Source organism: Aythya ferina, assembly GCF_964211825.1.
Source record: "Aythya ferina genome assembly, chromosome: 2".
NCBI lineage: Eukaryota > Metazoa > Chordata > Aves > Anseriformes > Anatidae > Aythya > Aythya ferina.
The window spans coordinates 117,018,461-117,034,930 of NC_140297.1; positions in this window are offsets into that span (position 1 = coordinate 117,018,461).

Below are 16,470 nucleotides of genomic sequence, written 5' to 3' on the forward strand. Positions count from 1 at the left end.
TATACACAATGCTATTTTTCTTTATCATGCTGATCCTTCTCACTTCCTTTCCCTTTCTTCCATTTTGTTTATGGTTTACTCCACCAATTAAACATACTATTCAACCAAGATTGCACTTACTGTTCATTCTTTCTATCTCCTACCCTTCCTCCATCCATCACATTCCTCATTTATTTATATTTCTTATTCCTACATGATCTTTGAGTCAGGAATCTTTTGTGCTGAATCTCAGACACTTACTCAGTAAACACTAACAAGAAACAAATAGCAAAAACATGTTTAAATGGATTTCTTCTGATACTTTAATATTAAATGAAAAATTTAGCTTAAAAATAAACTTTCTACATTTTTCTTAACTGTGGAATTTTTGTATAAAATTTTAGAATGTTCTGCAGAATGTGACATTCATGTGTGAAAAAAATCAGCATTACTTACTTTCACTGATACTTCTTGAACATATTTCATTACATATGTGCCTATGGATATTGGCTAGATAGTAGTCTTAAACTTAGAATTAGTTGTACACAAGCAAAATAAATATTTTATTCTTCTCAGCATTCAGAATGCCAATAGATATATCTTTGAAAAATTCTTCTTACAGATTGTAAATGTTAGTAAATACATTTATTTAAATACATATTTTGTATTTTTTTTTTAACAATCTTTTTTCCAGGTATTTGAAACTTATCTCAGGGTGTAAATTCCCATTGTGTCAAAGATGAAAGTTATTGTCTTCATGAAGGTTGATAAAAGGGTAAACTCACCAAGAACAATAGCAAAAAACTTACACCAAAACCTAAATTTCTGTGTTTCTTGTAAAATGGATGTAAAAAAAAAGCCCTAGCAACAGTGGAAGAAAACTATCACTTTTATTGGCTGTGTGTTTACTCCATGCAAAATATATACAAAATATAAAGTCCCTAAATGGCAATATTTAAGGATTTATCCTACTTTGGATATATACTTTGGAAACCACTTTATATACTTTATACCACCACTTTCTAACAAAAATAAATGAATACATGTTACCAGATTTTTATTTTTCTAATGAGGACAGAAAAAAAAAAAAAAGTCCTTGCATATACATAAATTAAGGAAAAAAATATTTCAAGGGAACAAGGGAATAAGGGAATAGAAATAGTAATTTCTACTTTGTTCCTGACTACACTGTGATTCAGGCTCTCTCTCTCTCTGGGGAGCTTTATAGTGTGCAGTCTCTGGGGAGTCAAATATTAATTGATAGGAATCGTAGCATTTCCTCAGAATGGTTTAATTATTTAAAATCAGAAATTTATGACAGAAAACTGTTCTTCTGAAAAATGTTCTTCCAGTGCCAGAAAGCAACTATTTAGCCTATGTATCATCAGATATTCAAATTAAATATTTGCAATTTAAAAGTCCATATTAAATAAAAAGTGTTAATAAATCAAAGATAAAATAGTACTGTCCCATCAGAATGTTAAGATGTCTTCAAGAGCTACAGCTCTGTGTTTTTTAATGGATTATTGAATAGATGTTACATTTTTCTCCTAGTTAAATTCATAATTGCCTTTCATGTGTGAGTAATATGTGAATAAGCATCCAGGTTTATTCTACTCTCTTTGTCTTTGTGGGAACTCTTTAGAGAGTGACTTTTGCAAACAGTGGCCGAGAATATAAATTCATACTGACTTTCAAAGCTTTTGACAAAGTTAACACATATAGGGAATATGCTGTGATGAAATTAACAGTTCTTCCAGATGGTTTGTCCTGCAAGCTCTGCAATAATTACAGTAACCTCTTCATATTGCTGGTCTTTCACCACCTTGAATGCTGCAATTGTGCAGATATCTTTGCACATTTTGCCTCAAAGAATTAAACTATCATTTGGGTGAAAAATTCTGTCATAAACCTGCAAATTAAGGAAATTAATAATCTCATATTAATTAATTTTTTTTTTTTGAGTTCCTCACCACTAGTTATTCCCTGTGAGGGAGAATTGTAATGTCCTTAATGACTTAAGAGAAATTTTGAGATGCCCCAAACATGGACATTAAGCATGCCATACATTAGGGATTTTGGAAGCTGTTCATGATCTCATAACAGGTGGCACCAAAAAAGTTCTACCACTCTAATTGAAGTGTGAGTGGTCTTTTCCTCTTTATAATATATTTCTTTATCCTATAGCAATGGAAAGGAAGGAATTGCCATTCTCCACCAATATTGCTCAGATTAGAAGAATCGTTATAATTTCCACAAATCTGCTCTAAATACATTAATAATCAAGTTTGTTTAAAAGAGTTCTCAGTGGGGATCTGTTTTAATTCAGAGTGTTTAATTCTGAATGTCCACAGCCACCCTACATACAGATAAGCATTCATTCAATCTGTGAATGTTACAAAACAATAACATGCCTGAAAGAGGGCCTGTCAACCTGATAGAGTGAAGTGGTTTCATAGGACCTGATGTGCACTTGGAAATAATGCATGCGAATGATTAGGACCCATCCAAAGTACATTTCAGGGGGCCCTGCTTTGGACTAGCTCTATAATAGTTCTGTGATGGATTGTAGTATGTTGAAGCATACTCCTTGAGCACATCTTCTAGTCAATGTCATTCTATTCAGGTTAACAACTCAGATCACATCTAGCAATTGTCCACGTACAGTGTTAACTTGTCATAAATAAAAATAAAAATAAAAATAAAAATAAAAATAAAAAAATAAAAATACAAATACAAATAAAAATAAAAATAAAAATAAAAATAAAAATAATAAAAATAAAAATAAAAATAAAAATAAAAATAAAAATAAAAATAAAAATAAAAATAAAAATAAATTCATTTGGTGAAGACAGGGGCTTACCACATGGCTGCCTTATCTGAAAAAAAAAAAAAAAAAAAAAAGACAGAAATTATTTTTTGTGTGAAAATAAGAGCTCCCTATATCTCCATTGAAACACTCTAGGTTTGTATATATCCTGGTAACACTGAGGCTTGATTCAAGGCTTTCTGTTCTGCAATAAATGTCATAACTGACACTGAGGAAATCTCTTATTCTCTTTTTCCCTCATTTTGTTACTACTAGAATGAATAAAATTCTCTTCTGTGCAGAAGAGTTGTAAGGATAAAGAAATTAAAGACTATGAAGTATGCACACAGCACTCTCATATGAAAGGGGTCATATGAAAGTTGTAGATAGACAAGGAGCAGTGAATGAAAAGACAATAGCTGACTTGAAATGTAGTAAATAAAATCTGTAAAGAAAAACAATGAATCCCAAAATGATTCCTACTCCTACATCTGCTCGATATTCTTTAGGTTTCAAAGAGACACTTTCTTATTTCTTTCCTGCTGCTGCTGTGAAAGCAACTAGTGACACTGGAAAAGGGTATCTCTTTCCTAGTTCAACAAGACTTACTCCTTCAACTAGAGCTCTAGAGGTCAAATGGTGAAATTCTCTGTTTTCAGAATGCTCTCAGGCTAAATAAACAGAAACATTACAGAAAATATTTTTCTTCTAATTTCTTCTGTTACCAATAGTTCTAGCTCTTGATTGTCACAAGATTAGGTAGAAAAAAAGTATCAGAAATAAATGTGATTATATGGATTGTAAGTGGATTATATCCTTTTAAATATCAATACATCATATGCACTCACGCACTGAATAAGGATTGCCAGCCAGCTGCCAAGTTGTTTGAAGTCATGCTAACAACCCATCAATTAACAAGTAGAATTGCTGCCTTCTGGTATAGAATATTTTGTCTAACTCCCACCTGAATTCACTCTGCATCAGATCACTTCAGCCTAGCTGTAATTTGCTAGATGGCAAAGTAATATCCATTGTATTGATTTGATTTAATGGATCAGTTTCAATAAGTCATAGTAACAACGTCTACCCATTCTAGCTGTTATATTTGAGGATGTAGATCTCTGAGCTTCTTACACAAGGCCATAGAAGTTCTTTTTATTGAAATCTTGGAAATGGGGTTCTCTGTCTAAGCAGCTTGCAGGGGTGGCCAGAGGGGAGATGCATGACAATAAAAAGTTTGATGCATGACAGTAAAAAGTTTTGTCATTAGACAAAAGTTTGTCTAATGACAACATTAGAGATAATGAGTTTTAAGAGAAACAGGAACTTCTCTAAGGGTGTTGGTGTGTTTACAGTTTCTGTGGCACTTATACTTCAAGATGCTGCTGAACCCAGTAAAGATGAACAAGAAAGGCATAGAGTTTCCCACAGCTGTAGATAAAAACTGCTTGAGAGGATTCATATGATCAAACAAATCCCCACAGTCTATTAATGCTGGGAAGACCACTGTGTATGGACCTGATGCTCTGTGGGGTGCAGGGTTCATGAGAAGCTGTGACCTTCCTCCATATTAACATTATAGGACTCTGTGCATATGGCAGGTATAATCTCTCATCATATCTTTCAAAGAAAGAAAGCATGAGAATATGCTCGACTCCTTTTGAAGAAATGAATAGAACTGAGTCTGCCTCTTTTTCTCCACATTTTGTAAAGGCCTTTATACAAACTGTGATAAAATGTTTTACAGGAAGAGAGACAGTATAAAGAGCAAATGCATTACAGAACTAGTCATAGTTACTCTCATACAGATAGCTAGGGAAAAGTGACATACTGTATGGTGATACAGACACATAAAAGAACAAACACAGTGAAACTCTAAAGCACTGAGACGCAAGTGTTCGCCTTTAGCCCGAAGTGAGCACAGAAAGGATGTGTGCTGTGCTGAGAAGAGGGATGATTCAGTTGCAGTATAAAGTGAAAAAAAGAGGGTTATGGGGTGAAACACAAAGAGAGGAAGTTACTTGGTAGGAGGACAATTTCTGCAGCATGGGGCAATGCAAATAAAAGATGTCCTCCATCTCTAGTGATTTCCAAAGAAAAAGCAAGACTGAAAGCACACCCTGAGAGTTAGTTCTGTGCAACAGCTAAATTTTGATTTCATTTATTATTATCCTAAGTCCACTGAGTTTGATTCTCTCACCATTATACTGTTATTATACAGATATGATTTATTGGAATTCTTCTGACCAAAGCACTCAGAAGCTTATGGAGGTAATTTAAGGTATTTATTTCATGTGCATAGCTTTAAATTTAAACTGTCTTCACTGGACATGGGTTTGGCTTTTTTTTTTTTTTTTTTTTTACCTTAGTGAGAAGGTGGATGCTGAACTCATTCAGGTTTCCAGTGCCAGTATTCTTCAACACTCATATTTTGAAAGTGAGCTCTCTCTTTAAACACTACAATCAGTTATGCCATGCCCAAATACTCAAGGGAAAAAAAACAATAACATTAAGGAAGTCTTTCAATTTTACAGAAGATAAATCCTAAGAAAATTTAATAACTAAAATGAACACAATAGGTTTTTTGAGCTTTTTAAATGTATATTGACTTTCCATGTTTGTTTACAAGAGAAATCTAATAGCAGAAAATCAATCTCCCTATTAGTGATTACGATTAGACAGTCATTTTGCCTCTTTGCAAATATTTCTTACAAAGCAACATATTAATTATCAATCTGTCAAATTAGTTGTTTTTTTTGTTTGTTTGTTTGTTTGTTTGTTTGTTTTTCCTATAGCTTGTAGTGACTCCTAACCTTACACTGATCCTGTGAGATTTTTGCTAAAAGATTACTGTGATCTTTAAGATATGTCAGAACCTTCAAATGCAAGCATTAGGACAGATTTTGTGGATATATCCAAACGTTCTTTCAGGTGACTAGCTTTGCAAGTGAGGTTGCACTGGTCTCAGATCAATTTATTTGTCTGAATGTTATCCCAGGACACTAGTGAATTTAGGCATTTGGTTTGACCTTCTTGCTGTAGCAGTGACAACATTTAAGCTTACTGTGTTAAAGCTGGATGGTGTTTGTAAGCTGCTTATAAAGTGGAACATCAGGATTAAAGTGAAGATGTGCAGAAAGAAACAAAGAGTTGAATGCACACAATGGAAGAAAAAGAAGCAGATTTTGATCTGGAGAGTTCACAGGAAACTGTTTAACATTTCAGGAGTTTGGATTCAAGATTCTTATTTCTAAAATAAATAATAACAAAGCATTTCATCTAACCAAAAATACTCCTGTTCTCAAAATGCTTTATTTGGAATACTCTTAAAGACTCATTCTGATTTTAGTAAATATACAGGTCAAGTTTTTCATGGCTTTTCAGAAATAGGTATATTTTCTGGAAAGTTAAAAATATCTACTTCTATATTGCATAGCAGCTGTGGAAAAAATGATCTATATGTTTTGGTTTCTTTGTTTGCTTGTTTGTTTTTCATTGTCTTATTCTTGTGCAATAACCATTGTTTCTAATGATTATTCAATAGATAATTCATAATTTTCTTTGGATATAGTCATGCTCATTCTAGTTCTGCAAGATAACCACTGACTTCTCTCCATCTAGATTCCTATATAGTCCCACTGGGTGCTATCATTTATTTCTGTGTAAAAATAGAAACCATTAAAAACTTTCACTTTCTTTCTGCTTGCTTGCCCTGCAGCAATAATTAGTCATGTTCTTTAGAGCTGGGTGAGAGACAGAGGTGCAGGAAATAAAGTAGAAGTTTCTGTTTCATAAAGAGGTTCAATATTTTTTAAACTTGACTTCATTGTAATTCATAATGAAGAACAGACATGTTTAGTCTCCATGAGGCCTGAGGTCTCCGTCCTTGTGGTTTCTGTACAGAGATTGCTGGATTCCCTAGGCAACAGGGACTCTTCTGGGGATCAGCTCTGCACCTGAAAGTCCAGCAGTACAGACTAACAAAGAACTACTATTGTAAGAATGGTTAGCTGTGGAGAAGAAGCTAACCAAATATACAAGATCTGTATTTATATATTTGTGATATTTTTCTCACTTCTGATACGGCCAGTTTTTATGAAATTTCCCCAGCTCCATTTGTTTTCCCTACATTTTCAGTAAACAGTATCATAGTTATGACAGAATAAAAAAATTGTAATAAGAGATGACTGTAAATAAAGAAGCAACATTGAATTTTAGTAAGAATCAGTATCATGGAAAGTTCTCAGTACTAGTAAAAAGAAGTAATTCAAATTCTATAGTCTGCAAGATTTACTGTGAGCAAAACATGATGACAAGTAGCAACAGTGACCCAGTAGATATTCATAACCTATTCTGAGTCTGAGGTAAGATCAAATTGAAAACTTTTGTTATTTTTTTTTTGATTTTGTTTTTATTTTAAAATTTTATATGCAATTAAATTAAAGTGAAAATGTATGTAAAAAGGAAACAATTGTTTTGAAATATGGGCATATTAAAACACATTACTAGTGCTTATATGAGTTCCATAATTTATGTTATTATAGATTACTATAGTATTTGTTGACAGAATGAAGGTGTGTATATATTCATGTTTACTGAGAAAAAAGTATTTCAGTGCAAATATACATAATCTCTGTTTTGAAGTTGACTTTACCTACTGGGATGGAGAGACAGTGGTGGCATTCCCTCACACAAAGTAAAGGGATAGGAAAAAAAAGGTAAAAAACATTTAAAGGATTGTTTGAGCATTCGGATAAAAACCTGACTAGCCTATGACAACAGCATTTTTTTCTCCAGTACCATGAACTCATTTTTACAGATGCTATTCTGTGACAGACCATGATGATATGTGGATTTATATCCTCTCTCATATGTGCCCTTTTGTCCTTTGATAATATTTATTTATTATAGCAGTAACCCTCTGTTTCATTTTTAATAAAACACCTTTTCCTCAAAAATGTAACTGATGAAATTATTTCCTGTAGATTGTGTACCTTTGTAATCCTTGTTTTGTCTTTGTCAAATCATTTATAAACTGATTACTATCAGGTGATTAACCTTTTTCTGATGCTGAGAGATATCCAGATGAATTATCTCACCTACTGTAACAGGGCTTCCCACATATGCAAGTGTTCACAAATGTGAAGAGGGAATATACAAACTGACCTTGTGACTGTATTGTCGAACAGTTTGAGTAAATGCAGTTTCTGTATATATTCTTCGCGAAACTGTCCCTTTTACAGTCTGCCATCTGTGACACATTGTGTCACCATAATGACTGTATTTTAAACAGAAAATGCTTTATAGGTTTTAAAATGTGTATGAACCTTTGTGTTTGTGAGATAAGAGAAATCAACATGAAACCTCTGTTGTAGCACATAAAATTTACATGGAAATAAACTATTAAAATTTTTTCTACCTTCTTTGACTAGAGGTCACTGACAAGCATGACAACATGGGCCATATTTTCTCCTTACCTACATTATTGTACGACTGAAAAAGCTTGCATAGCTCTAATGGAAAAAATGAAGCTGGAGATTTGGAATCTCTGTTGAATACCCATGCTTTGAACTAGAACTTTACGGATGTTTTGCCTTTTTTCTAGGTTATCTTTAAAACTTAGAACTAAATCTAATATATATTAGATATATATTAAAGTTCAGCTATTAGTTTGAAATATGTAAACTCCTATGACAATGCCACATTTAGTTGAAGCTTCCACTTTGATGCACCCTCCAGCTCTGTTCATCTCATTAGAATAAGTATTAAAAAAAGAACTGTTTAACAGAATGACTGCAACTGAATACTTTTGAATTTGTGTTAGTCTTCAAAGAAGAAATTACTTTTGACCACTGACTGCTATTGCAAATTATATGTCACTTTAACCCATGCACCACTCTAGTTTCTTTATTGATTCCAGAGGTTTCTATTCTAATACAGAATGAAAGAATAATATCTGAATCAGTTATAATGTAGATCTGGCTCCCAAGAACTTCCTTTGTCCTACTTACCTCCCATGAAAGGTCTTGGTACACAATTAACTTCTCTGGAAGATAAACAATAAGATGTCTAGCCATTGGTTAGGTACAGGACATAACTCCTCTGTAGTCAATGGCAGTTGGCCGGCGCCATTTTATGAAAATGTGAACTTCTTACCAAGTTTGCGAAAACAGGAACTTCAGCTTGAAGTTCACCAAACATTACTCACAAGCTTACATGATGAGAAACTACTGGGTTTGAATTTTGGTGTCATCTTCAACCTGTTAAAAGCAGTATTGTGATACTGCTTGAGCTTGGGCATTGGTAACATAGATATATTGTGCAAAATAATTGATTATTACTTTATATTAAGAGGTAATTATAAGAAATCTGCTTGTCCCCCTCCCCCCCCCCCCATTATGTTTATGAAATAGCCAAGAAGCCAATTTACTTCCCTTAAAATCAAAATATTTCAGCCTTCCAACATGTCAGTTAGTAGTTAGAGAAGATATAAATATATGTAAATATATGTGTAAATAAAGGGCTAGTCAAGGCATATTTACTTTTAGAATAACAGGTTTTCTACTGATATAATATAAAATACATAACAGAAAGCTGGTTACTACTCAAACTTCCAGATAGAAAGATACACATTTCATAGAAAAACTGGGATTAACCCTGCCTGACTGCATAATACTTTCTTATTATATTGATTTATTTTTTAATATTAAAATACGCTATTTACCAGTTATGAAAAGTACCAATCCTCAGATGTGTGAATGGTAAAAACATGGAATAATACAATCACATAAACTCTTTCAGAAGTCAGCAGCACTTCTTGAATCTGATACTAATCATAACCTCTCCTCACTCTCTTCAAATCTAACTGTTAAGTGCTGTGGAAAAGACCTGACTTACAGAAATTCTTTTCCTTGGGAAAGAATCCCAAGTATCTGGATGAATAGCAGAGACCATCATTATTGTGGGTGATGGACAATTTTAAATGTTTGATTATTTCCTAACACCAGAGTAATTACTCAGAGTGGATAGTAATTCACCTGGTATTTTTCAAAGGGAAGGGAAGGGAGCATAATATCATCTTTTTAAAAATAATGCTTTTCCTTAGAGAGAGTTACTTTTTAAAATTTTCCATTAAAGCATTATGTGGTACTGCATCACTCAATCACATCCAAACAATAGGATGTGACAGTCTGCTTGCTCCAGCAGGTCCTTCAGCCATATCCCCTCAGGTACAGGCAGTGCAGCCAAGTGCTCATTGTGTGTGGCCTCGAGTGCCTGCCTGGCTATGATTAAAACATGATATAAATTGATGAGGATGTTTTCTAATGGTAGGAAGAAAAGATATAAATGCTGTGAAACAGTATGATGCCTCTGCTCCAAAAAGCCCAAGACTGGAGAAACCCCAATTCCGTAAAGCAGTTCCTTCTAATTAGCATTTTGCTGTGATCAATTAATAATAATTGCAACATGCATAATTACAAAGATGATTCACTTGGATGGGTGACTGGTTTATAGCCATGTTCTGTTTAACTTAATGGAGTGGGAAAGCAACTGGGCTGTGACTGCTGGGTATGTTTGTCACTGACTGTAGGTCAGGACAGTATGAATAAAAGACAAAAAGGATGGATTTAACACAAAAGAAAGTACAGTGAAATCGTAACTTCTATTTTTTTTTAAAGACTTCTACGTGAAAGATATTAAGCAATTTACATAGATGAGCACAGTAACGTATTCTTAGATCTTCATATTATGTTTCATTTCTAATGCAGAATACTTCTGAATTAATTCAAAGTACTTCTAGTGTGTGCTTTATCTGTTAGAAAAAGTTGGAAGTATTTATCCATTTTGTTTAACTAGTTTTCTATCGTTAAAAAGTTCTGTTAGATATGTCTTTGTAGCTGTATTTTTTAAATATCTTTGATGGAGCCTGAAGCTAGGAGAAATTTAATTATCCCTCTTTCCTTCCTAATTTCTAATAATAATAATAAAATTACTGATTAAGGCCACAGAAGAGTTGCTGAAACTCACAGTCAACTCCATCCTATCTAAACTGGAGAAAACATTCTTTATACAGGCCTCATCACTGCAGTACCTGAACAGTCCTACATTTCTAGTTAAAATGAATATCTGGAATAGTTAGGAAACTACAGAAACTAATTATGACAGAAAACACAGAATATACAAAGCAAGTCACATAGACACATGGAAACCAGGCCTACTACTGGCGCTAGCCCTGAAAGGGCTATTCTCAGAACAGAATTGACACTTCAGAGCTGGATGCCTGCTCCTCATGCTCCTCATGTAACACCATGAGGGTTTTAAGCACACCAGCGTGGAGTTAACACAGCCAGGACAGTGAGCAGGGGGTTGCCTGAAATAGACGTGCAAAGATTTTCCTTGGTTACTCAGCTTCTCCAGGGCTTTGAAAATTAATTCTGGATTTCAGAGAGACACACAGCCCACAGACTCTCCAGAGAACGACTGCTTACATTTTCCTTTACATGTGAATAAAAGTAATTTGTTTATATTATATATACTAGTGGCAAAATATCTCAGGAGAATGGCTCAGCTGCTTTTCCTGTGGACATTTTGCCTGTTGGACAAATGTTTACTGTTTTTAGGTTTAGGAGAGGATGTAGAAAATGAAGCATGATTTTGAAAATAGTAATACAAGCATTCAGTTAGAGTGATACCAAATTCTGATTGCTGTTCTAAAATATGCACAGAGGTAAAGCATATGTAGCAACACATGAATTTCTTTTCAGAGAACTAACAGCTGAATGCCTTTGTGAGTTTGTTGCTGTTTTCCATGACATTCTAGGCAAGCCAGTGCCATAAATTCCCTGTATGATAGATATACATGAGTTACAGCAGCAAAGAAATTTATATAGACATAGCAAAACAATAGCATTAAGGAAGAGTTTCTTACACTATAATGCAAAACATACTGCCTCACCACAGCCACTAACCTCTGAAGAGGAACAAGGATGTATTGTTTCTTTCCACCTTGCCTGGAGAGAATACCATAATTCACACTATCAGTTTTCAGTCTGTAATTGGTCTTTGTGTTTCTGAACAGTACATCAGGGCTTGCTACAGATATCACATGCAGTCACAAGAGGACAGACAAAAACATTCTCAGTTTCCTTAGCATCCTCTAATTTCTGCCTCCAGAGTTTTAGGAAAATGGGGTTCCAAAGAAAGGAAATTAAAACTGCCAAAGAAAATCAACCTCTAAATTTACTTCACATTTCTTTACTGTTGATTCTTAAGCTCTTCCTAGTGACTGCTACATTAAAATGGATTTACTATTAATATAATGTATGTCATATAAAACTGACTATGAAATTTGTAATAATACCTTTTTGTTTAACTCTGGACTGGTTAAAATAATAATTAAAAAATGTAGTTATTCGCTGTTATAAATTTGATGGACAAAAAAAGATAAATAATCTAGAAAAGGCATACTAAATAATCCAAGACTTTGGCAACATGGTTGCAGTTATTGCCAAAGAATGAAATTTATCAGGAAGCTTCTTTGATGTATCATCATAAAAGATCTTAATCTTGAAGCATTCATCCTTGCTATATTTTAATGAATACAACAACTGACTTGAAAGATTCAATGTATTACAATACTTTTTTTTTTTTTTTTTTTTATTAGTGTTGCATTTACTTTATTTTTTACAGAAATAAACAACTTTTTTAACAATAAAGTTAACTTTCATCGAGTTAGCTGGTAATATCAGTACTGAGTCGGTACATTTTTTAATAAACTTAAGTTCACATACACTGGCATGTTTACAAAAAGGATTTCAAATTTCTGAATGCATAAGGGAATATAAAATCAAAAAAGTTGTATACAGAATCTGTAGGAAGGACCTGAGGCTCTGTTTTTTTGTTTTGTTTTGTTTTTGTTTTGTTTTGTTTTGTTTTGTTTTGTTTTGTTTCTTGTTTCTTTGTTTGTTTTTCTGGCACAAGTGAGATTATGTATTAGACTGTGATTAATTAAAGAGCAAATATTTTACATAAAAGTGCTTGAAAACAACTTTTTTCAGATGTCAAGAAGTCCTTGTCTTATCAAGCTTATTTCAGACAGACATGAGACTAAATAAATAAATAAATAAGCTGTATTTAATTAGTAAGTCCTACAAATGAGCTAATTAAGAAGTGCACCAAAAATGTTTGTAGTGATTTATAACCAATTCATGTCTCCAAAAGCCTTTGACTGGGACAGATAATTACTGTTAAGAGTTGGTGAAGTCCAAAGATTTCATGGCATTATTTAAATTTTGTTAAAAGAAATTATGCCATGTCATATACAAGAAAATTCAATTTTCCTATGAATTACTTAGGCTTCAAGGGGTCTTGAGCCTGGGAAAATACGACTTTAGTACTTTGAATTAAATTATAAGCCTTCAAGGCTTGTTAGGAACAGAGAGAAATCCTGAATGTCTTTTAAGAAGTTTGGAAAGAAGCTTCTAGCTATTGAAACAAAGCTTTTAATAGTTTTAAAAGATGTTCTTAATATTTTTTGCCACATAAGCTTATACGTGCATTTTTAAAACCTCTGGTCTAAATTTTCTACTCTAATAGTTCTGTTCTTTTTAGAATGAAAAATGGCACAATTGCCAGAGAAGGTTTTGCGCTACAAAACATAATTTCATTGCCGTAACTACACAAATACTGTTAGATTAGCTGCTTTTTTTTTTTTTGCCTTTTTTTTTTTTTTTTTTTTTTTTTAGTATTTCAAGATGCCTTTAATCAGTCACTATGGAACAACTCGTTATCAATAAGATTTTAGTAATGTCAGCATGAAGTAACTGTCACTACCATATGAAGTACAGTGTTCTGATCTTTTCTTTCTCAAGGACTATCGGCAGTTGTTTCTGTTTCATTTTTTACCACTGAGAAATCAAAACTATTTTTAAAATTAAACACAAAGTCTATGAAATCCTGCCTTCCACCTTCCAAAAAGCATTAAAATAACACTAGCTCTTCATTATTATTATTTTTTTTAATTTTATTTTTATGCCTCAATGAAACATGTTTAGGTATAATGATTTCCTATGTTGAGACAATGTTGTCTCTACAGCTACCTGAAAGGAAGGTGTGGGGAGCTGGTGGTTGGCCTCCTTTCACAAATAACTAGCAATAGGACTAAAGGGAATGGCCTCAAGATGAGCCAGGGGAAATTTAGGCAGGAAATTAAGAGACATTTCTTCTCAGAAAGAGTATTCAGGCATGGAACGAGTTGCCCATGGAGCTGGTGGCATCACCGTCCCTGGGGGTCTTTAAGGAAAGGTTGAACATGGTGCTTACGAACGTGGTTTAGTGGGTGACATTGGTGGTAGGGTTATGGTTGGACCAGATGTTCTTGGAGGTCTTCTCAAACCTTATGATTCTGTAATAATGTTGTACTTTTGTGGTGACCAGCCCTTTCTTTTCCGTGTTTTAGCATTCCCAGTATACCACAGTGGTGATTCATATGGATATTCAGGGACTCATTATCTGGTTTCTTCTTTGCCGACTTCATCTGACAGCTTTAACAACTCATTAAAAGCAGTAACAGAGTGAGTGAATTTTGACCTGTGGAACAAAAGACTGTTCCCCTTCATAACTCTGGAGCGGTGTCATACAAATAGGAACAGGAAGTAAAGGTCAACCTATGGTTAGTAATCAAATAAATCACATGCTTAATACAATTTTAAGAGGCAGGTTCCTAAGTCCTCAGTCTGTATTTGTATTAAGCCATAATTTCAGAGGCAGCTCTTGGAGGGCTGTGAAAGGAACCAGAAACATTTGTACTGTGTCTTTCCTATGCAGAATACTCAACTGTCATACTTTCAAAAAGTAGCTAGAAATATAAATTCCAGACTTCTTCAGTGTGGTTGTACTTGGTAGGCTCTCCAAATTAGAGCACAAATTTTTACAGGAACCTAATTCTTCACAATAAAAGTTTTTTTTTTTTTGTTTGTTTGTTTTTTTTTTTTTTTTCCCTTAAAGCTTGAAAGCTTTTAGGTTTTATGCTTCACTTGAATTTTTTTTATTTTATTTTTTTTTTCCCTTGTTATCAAATGAAAGCGCATTCTTGGTAAAATCCTAATAAATCACACTTACGCTTATGTTGTTTATATTTGTCAGACCCTTTTAAAGAAAAAAAGTGTCAAAAATCACCTTTTTTGCTATAATCTGCAGACTCAGCTGAATTTTACTGGGAGCTGAGTATGCTCAACAACACAAAAAGAAAACACTCAATATATTTTGAAACCAGCCTCTGGTTATGTATGCTTAAGTTCTTAATGCACTTCTGTGAAAATCAGTGTTTTTCTCTTTCATTTCTAAAAGATTCTCCCATTACCATTCACCAGAGCTAAATTATGCACTAGCAATTTCAGCAAAATCTAAAGGATTCTGAAGAAAGATAAGAGCCCTGTTCTAAACTGTCATTGTTACTGACAATGGGGTACTCAGACTGCAAAAGTTAGATTGCAGCACTTTAAAATGATCACCTGTTCTTTTCCAAAAGTGCATCAGAGTAAAAAGGATGGGACAAGTAAATTTGAATGCCTATTTTGAATAACCTATAGTCTGATATTGTTCATATGTAAAATTCAGGCTCAAATCTGTGGAAAATGGAATTGCAAAATCCACATCTGGTTTTACGTGGTGCTTCTCAGATTCTTTTAGATTCTTTCGAAGTTCAATCTTGGCATCAGGCTGACAATATTAAAAGATGATAATCTAATGTTATATTCCCACTACTAGGAGAAACAGAAACTCTCTTAAGGGATCAACCAAGAAACAGTCTGAAAAATTTAACATAAATTATACACTCATAAAAAAGGTTTGTAAAGTATAACTGAGGAATAATAGGAAACTGAACGCTTAAAAAATACTTCAAATGTCTACCTATATTCACTCAATTTTGTAAACACGTTATTGTAGTTCAAAGATTTGATGCCTGCTAAACGTTTTCATATGCAACAGAATTCAATTTAATGGAGCTGGTGATTAGATCTCTTGATCTAATGCCTGTTTGTATACAGCAATTGTTAGGGTGTTATGACCTCTTTTGGCTCTGTTTATCCTGGTGACATTCAGACAGTTATACTTTTACTACTTCTATCTGCAGTCCCTGTGGGGCACTTTTAGTTAGGAAATACTATACTGCAAAATAGAGATGGGGAAATCTAGTGAGATCTGTAGTATAGTGTGTGTGTGTGTGTGTGTTTTCCCCAAGGCATATGATTGAAAAAAGAAAAAAAAAAAAAAAAAGCTGTCATTGTATGACATAAATTAATAGATTTTTACTTTGAGAAGCAAAATAAGCATCATGCGATCATTCCGTGCTTTACATGGTACATGAATGACATATATTAATTAAAATTTCCTCTCATTTCAGGATCTCATTTTCATTTAAACCCCAAGTTCCATATACTATCATAAATAGGAGACTTGTTTTGAATTATCACCCTGCTTTCCCAGAGGGTTAATTTCAATAAGCAGAAACTGTTAAGATACATCAGAAAAGAAAAAAAAAAAATCTCTGTTCTGAGAAAAGACTAATTTAGGAGGTTGTTGAGTTATAGTTTCTTTACAGGACTCAGACTCATGTCGGTGTCAGGGGTCTTTCTTATTTTGAGCTAAAAATCAGTCTCCTATTCCAAGCATTTCTGTGA